Source organism: Hordeum vulgare, chromosome 2H, assembly GCF_904849725.1.
Source record: "Hordeum vulgare subsp. vulgare chromosome 2H, MorexV3_pseudomolecules_assembly, whole genome shotgun sequence".
In the NCBI taxonomy this organism is placed as follows: Eukaryota; Viridiplantae; Streptophyta; class Magnoliopsida; order Poales; family Poaceae; genus Hordeum; species Hordeum vulgare.
In genome coordinates, this window is record NC_058519.1 from 606,436,593 (window position 1) to 606,443,500 (window position 6,908).

Genomic DNA, 6,908 nt, shown 5'->3' on the forward strand with positions numbered 1-6,908 from the left:
GAGGCTTGACTCGTTTTGAGTCGGGTCGCTACACTGCATTTTTCAATTACAAACCAATTGACATGCTTAAATTTTTTAGGAGGAAGTGTGCAGCTGAGCCCCTTGTTGTTGAAGATTGCTGGCCAAAGAAAAAGAAAAGAGGCAATGGTTGTAGAAAAAAGAGAAGTTATGGTGAAACAATGCAAACTGAGCAAATTGAGCAAGACTTGGATGTGCTGCAAAATGAGCAACAAGACTTGGATGTGTTCCAAAATGAAGATGTGGTCCAAAATGAGCAAGACTTGGATGTGCCGCAAAATCAAGATGTGGTGCAAAATGAGCAAGATATGGATCTGGTGCCAAATAATTATCTTCCAGCTGATGTTGTGCAAGCTGGGCCTATATTAGAAGTTGTGTTGCCTAACCCTGTTTTTCCAGAAGATGTGGTGCAAAATGAGCAAGATATGGATCTGGTGCCAAATGATTATCTTCCAGCTGATGTTGTGCAAGCTGAGCCTATATTAGAAGTTGTGTTGCCTAACCTTGTTTTTCCAGAAGATGTGGTGCCAACTAAGCCTATATTGGAAGTTCTGTTGCCAACTGAGCTTGATGATATTCCAGCTGATGCAGTGATGAAAACCAAGAGCTTGAGTGAACTGGGTATAGTGGTAAAGAGAAGCACTGATAAAAAGAAGAAGAAGAAGCTGAAGTGAAGTGAACTCGGTGTTGTACTATGCTATAGAATAAAACTTTGCGTGAGACAAGTTTCCAGTTTGAGACAAAATTCAAATTTCAGCCAAAATTCAAATTTGAAGTTATTTGGTATGTGGTATGGTGTTGTATTTTTCATATGAAATGTATTTGTGTAATACTATTCAAGTTTGAGACAAATTTCAAGTTTGAGACAAAATTCAAATTTGAGCCAAAATTCAAATTTGAAGTTATTTGTTATGTCATATGGTGTTACTATGATTTATGTACTATTACACATGTTAGGTGATTAATCGGAGAAATTTTATTATGTGAAACTTTGAACATGAAAAATGTGCTCCAAATGAGCTCCAAAACACCCTCCAAGCCCCCTACAAAGCCCCATTTGTAAGCAAGTTTTTTTTGACCTTCTCCAAATCAGCCAAAAAATGAAACTTGACATATTAGTCATATAGAAAGATGATTGTCACAAGTTTTATATTTTTTGATTTTTTTGAATTAGTTATAGCCAACCCTAACTTTTGAAACCCGTATAACCTCGTATGTGATAGCCACTTTTGTGAAGGGTTTTTCATGAAAAACTTCATAGTCCAAGTTTATTATTTTTCCTAGCAACCTAGTCATATAGAAAGATGATTGGCACAAGTTTTATATTTTTTTTGATTTTTTTTGAATTAGTTATAGCCAACCCTAACTTTTGAAACTCGAACAACCTCGTGTGTGATAGCCACTTTTGTGAAGGGTTTTTCATGAAAAACTTCATAGTCCAAGTTTACTATTTTTCCTAGCAACCTATTCATATAGAAAGATGACTGGCACAAGTTTTATATTTTTTTGATTTTTTTGAATTATTTATAGCCAACCCTAACTTTTGAAAATCGTACAACCTCGTACGTGATAGCCACTTTTGTGAAGGGTTTTCCATGAAAAACTTCATAGTCCAAGTTTATTATTTTTCCTGGCAACATAGTCATATAGAAAGATGATTGGCACAAGTTATATATTTTTTTGATTTTTTTTGAATTAGTTATAGCCAACCCTAAGTTTTGAAAACCGTATAACCTCGTACGTGATAGCCACTTTTGTGAAGGGTTTTTCATGAAAAACTTCATAGTCCAAGTTTAATATTTTTCCTAGCAACCTAGTCACATATAATGATGATTGGCAAAAGTTTTATATATTTTTAATTTTTTTTGAATTAGTTATGCTCTACCGTAGCCCTTGAAAACCTCTAAAAACCCTATCAAAACCCCACAAAACCCCGTCCAAACCTCTCAAAACCCAGCACCCCATCGGACCATTGGATCGCCGTGAATGGACGGTCTGGATCGCGCATTAGGGCTACGTCAGCAGCGATCCGTGCCTTCACTCTGATTGGCTGGCCTGTTAGCCCTCTTTTTATTGCTGGACGAGAAGACGCATGCATGCGTTGTTGGGCTTAATTAAAAGCGGCCCACGCTTTTATCCGTTGGACGAGAAGACACATACCAGCCTTGCATGCATGCGCGTAGACCTGCCTCCCCTCGCTCACCCATAGCCCTGCCTCCCCTCGCTCGCCCATTGGACCGACACTGCATGCATGCGCATCGATCGAACGGGAGCACGCCCGACGCCATAGAGAGCAGCAACCCGACCGACGCAACAGAGGCACGCAGCGGCTCAGCCATGCAGAAGCTCGTCGCCCAACCCGACCGATGCAGCAGTCATCTTTCGGCTCTTTTTAATTGCTCATGTGCGATGTGTACCCTGTTTTAATTGACCCTGTGCTACGTGGGGTGTGTACACACTCGATGCCCCCTCGATGCCATGCGGTAGCCGTTTCACACTGATGCACACCATGGCTAGCACCCCTATTTAAGCATGGGTTTTAAGCACCCCCTAACATCATCTTTTTCCACCGTCTCCTAGTCCATCTTCTCCTTCTTCTTCATCTCCTAGTCCATCTTCTTCTTCATCTCCTAGTCCATCTTCTCCACCTCTCACGCCGGAATATGAACTACTACACCGGGATGACCTACCGTGTGCCGCACACCGTCCCTGAGATGCTTTAGCCTCCCCAAGTCCAGGTGGAGAACACCCTACGGGTGTGGGTGATCTCGAGGTGGAGGGGTGCAAGGGCGCTCACCGAGTTCTTCCTCTCCGCCGGCTACCGCCAGCTCCCCAGGGGTTCTCCGGTGATGTTCCACGTGGAGGAGCTGACCAACAATGGCTATCCTATCGGCCTTATCATGAGGTTCACCAACAGCGTCGATGCTTACAACCTCCTCAGTCGTGTTTTTTGGTGTGGATGTGAGTTTATCGCATTCACAACATACAACATCTTCACGGATCTGGACAACATCTTCCCCAATGGCAGCATGCACACTCTCCCGTACCGCACCGACGGCGATGACGAGTGAAGGAGGCCTTGGAGCTTGGAGCACCCGATGGTGCCATGGGGAGGAGGAGGAGGAGTTAATTTATCTAGTTAGGCTTTAGGGTCTTATCTATCTATATATGTAATCGTACTATATATCTATGTCTTGCTTATTTATCTATGTAATGGTACTATATGTCGTGTTCATATATGTTCTATATATCTATGTCGTGCTTATTTATCTAGGGTACCCATTTATCTATGTTCTATCTAGTTCATATATGTTCTATCTAGTTCTATCTAGTGCATGCAACTGAATGCTCGCGTTCCCGTAAAAAAAATACTACTTCTGTATTTGGGTACCCTCTGTATTTAGTGTTAGCGTGTTTTGCAAGCGTTGGCCGTTTCGGTTTCCGAGGCAGGCTGGTGTAAATGATGAAAAGATCACACACCAACCCATCGTCTCTTCGCACCACTCCCCCATCTCCTCCTACACAGAAACCGCCGCCCTCCGTCTCTTCGCTCTCTCCCCCATCTCCTCTCTCCCACACGATGCAACTGCTAGCGCTGTGGACCAGAGCATTGCCTGGCAGAAGGCCATCCAAGATCTCGCCGGCAACAACCAAGAGATCCGTGAGCAGCTTCATGAAATCACGGGCTCGTTCCCAAGCATCGAGATGTTGCGGAACCACGCACGTGGCCTGATCAAGGTGATGCGAGAGGACGAGAAGCTCCGTGCCTTCCCCCCCGGCTACTACGTCCCACCTTCCTGTGTCCTCCTTTGGGCGATGAGGGAGGTGCAGCGTACCATCGACCCGACGCAGCGCGCAAGGTGGTCGATGTACCGCTCATCCAGGATGACGGCACCGCAGCCGGATCCTACCCGTCTTGCCTCGAGGATGAAGAGGGTGACCGATGCTATCCTCGCGCTGCCGGCCACCGTTCTCGACCCTGAAGTCCAGATGATTCTGCCAGTCTTCACTGGCAGAAACAAGAAGAAGAAGCTGGTGGTGCGCCGCTCAGAGCGCCTGAAGAACCTCAAGAACACCTGAAGTGCGCCGTCAGGGGCTGTTACTGGTTAGGTATGCTGCTATATGTCAGCATTTAAGTTAGAACTACTTTTGGTATATGGATGTAAGCTCTGGTTGGATGAACTGTTGCTGGTGTTGGCTGTACGAACTAATGCTGCAGTTATTTGTTGGTGCGATCTGTGCTATCTGCTATCTGGGGTGCTATCTGTTGTTGGATGAACTATTTTTTTATCTATTTGCTATCTGTTATAAGCTAAATTTCTGGTGCTATCTGTTATGTTATCTGCTATCTGTTGTTGGATGAACAACAATCGGTTTACATGTGTGTCTCAAAAAATGATCCATCATAGCCCATGACCCAATAACGTTTTTTGTTTGACCATGAACTCTGCACCGCCACTCTGTTTTTTTGAACGAGATGCACCTCCACTCTGTTAACTGAAGAATTGATGCACATTATGAATTGCTGCATTTTTTCATTAATTGCTGCATTTTAAAATAATCCATTACAAACACATGCAGGTTTTGCTTCACATAAATTCAAATTCAGCTAACAAATGAAACTAGATTGACACACTGACTGAAACTCTAACAATTTCTAGCGATTTATTAACATCAAGTAAAACAAACCCATAGCAATGACACATCAATAAAATGCTCGAGCCATCATATTTGCTTGCTGCTTCAAATCGATGTTGCTTTAGTTGCTTGCCCATTTTGTTCAATTCACACCCCAGTTCAGCTTGCCCATAACAATGACCTGATCTGTCCGCCAAATGGGGGGCGTGTTCCACAGCAAGCGGTGCCCCAAAATTGAGCCCTTCGGTTGATCCCTCCAATTTCAACCTCTCAACGTACTCATCGAGCCACTCGAAATACCCGCATTTCCGCAGAACCTGAAAAACAGGGGTCCGTAACTCATGAACTCTAGATCCAACCCTAGCTCCATCGCCCAAATTTGACGAAAAAAGAAAAAATTGGGAGAAATAGACCATACGATTGGTGAAGTAGACAGATCTAACCTGCCCCGGCTGTGGCCTGGTCAAGCATTTCACGAAGTCGTGCCCACGGTTGCCATTTTCTTCCCTCATACAAGTCAGACGCTTCAGAGGCTCCATGCGTGGGCAATCGGGCATCTTGTTAGCAGCACTGGACCGTACTTCCTCCATTGGCGGGAAGCCGAGCTCGAGCTAGACATCACTCGCTGGCGACGCGCTTCCTCGCCGGAGAAGAGGAAGAAGAAGGTGGGGGAAATGGAGGAAGGGCAAGCAATGGGGGGAGGATGGGCTGGCTCGGGTCCGGGCACGCGGATGAGCACGACCATGCTTATGTGGATAAGTTGTGGGTCCCGCACACATGCGAGTAAGTGGTGGGTCTCATGTTGACGTGGATAACTGGTTGGTTCCACGTGTCATAACTTAACCCCTTGAGTTTTGCATTTCATGGTTAAACAGAGCCATGTCGCATTGCAGCTATTGTTTGCTTCAAAGATGTCGCACTAGAGCAATTTTGATCAACAGCGTCGCACTGCTTCCATTCCGCGTCAAATACGTCGCACAGGAGCTATTGACCCCCAGACATCACGACCTTCTCCAGCAGAGGGAGCTTCTGGAGTGCCCCCTCCATGCCTCCTTTTTCTACGTAGTCAACCCAGCACGTCACATAGAGGCTCGTCAGCGACGGTGCCCTGCACACACGTACGGCAACGACGATCATGATGAGAGGCAGCTAAGCAGACTGGTTGCCAATTTAGATCGGTGCATGACAAGACAAGATTGACGGGTTACCTGTCGGCGAGGTAGTGCAGGAAATCACCGTCGACGCGGTCGCGGAAGGACACGCACTGGCCGTCACTGCGGTCCACGGCCGCGCGCGCCATCGCCGCCCATCCCGCCAGGGCCTTTTTTCCTTCAGTGACTTGGTCGCCAATTTAACCTTCGTGTGAGGCGAGATCGATGTGCCGCCATAGAAGGGGCTCATCCACGGCCACCCGCCGCCACGACGCGCACACGAGCCCCGCCCCTGCGCCGCGGAGGATCTCGGCTTGCGGGAGCTGGCTGAATATATCACACATGACATCTAGGGGCAGCGCGGCCCAATCTCTCCAGTCTTCACGGCGGAGGCAGCGGAGGTGGCGGCGACGAGAAGACGAAGGCATGCTCCGAGAAGGGTTTAGTTTTCCTTGTTGTCTCCCTGATCCGAAAGAGTGGTATAGCAATTCAGGAAGAGGACTAGGAAAGGATTCTTCTTTTTACGAGCAATATTTATAGGGCACTGCTCCGCGTCCTCCTACAAATGTCCATCACCTCGATAGCCGTCGGATCTCCGCGCGTCCAGCCGTTCGATCTAACTTCTAGCATGTGGCTGTGTCGCCTCTCCCATAAAATAATTCCTGGAACAACAAATCAGTTGCACAAACAACCGTCGGGTGATCTTTTGGTACGCTCCGAATATCCCCTCCGCCACTCATTAATTGCTGAAACAACGGTCGCGTTGCAGAAACGTCGATGGTGTTGCAGAAAGAGAGTGGCCACCGCGGCGCGCGGCGTCGCCGATCACTTCCTGAAGCCGCGCCTCCACTTCTGCAACGAAATGCGTTTGTGCTTCCTTAACCCGGTCGTTCTCATCTCGTAGGCCACAGCCAGCCTCTTGGCCGCGAACCGGACACCGCCCATGTGCACCTGCACGGGAACCTCCACGACGAGCTCCAGCGCCACAACCTCCTCCTTGGACCCCCCGAGCGCCTTCTCCACCGCCTTGGGCCGCACGTGGCCGCCGCCATGCAGCAACGCGTTGTGCACAGAGAGCCTGTCCATGGAGAAGCTCGGTGG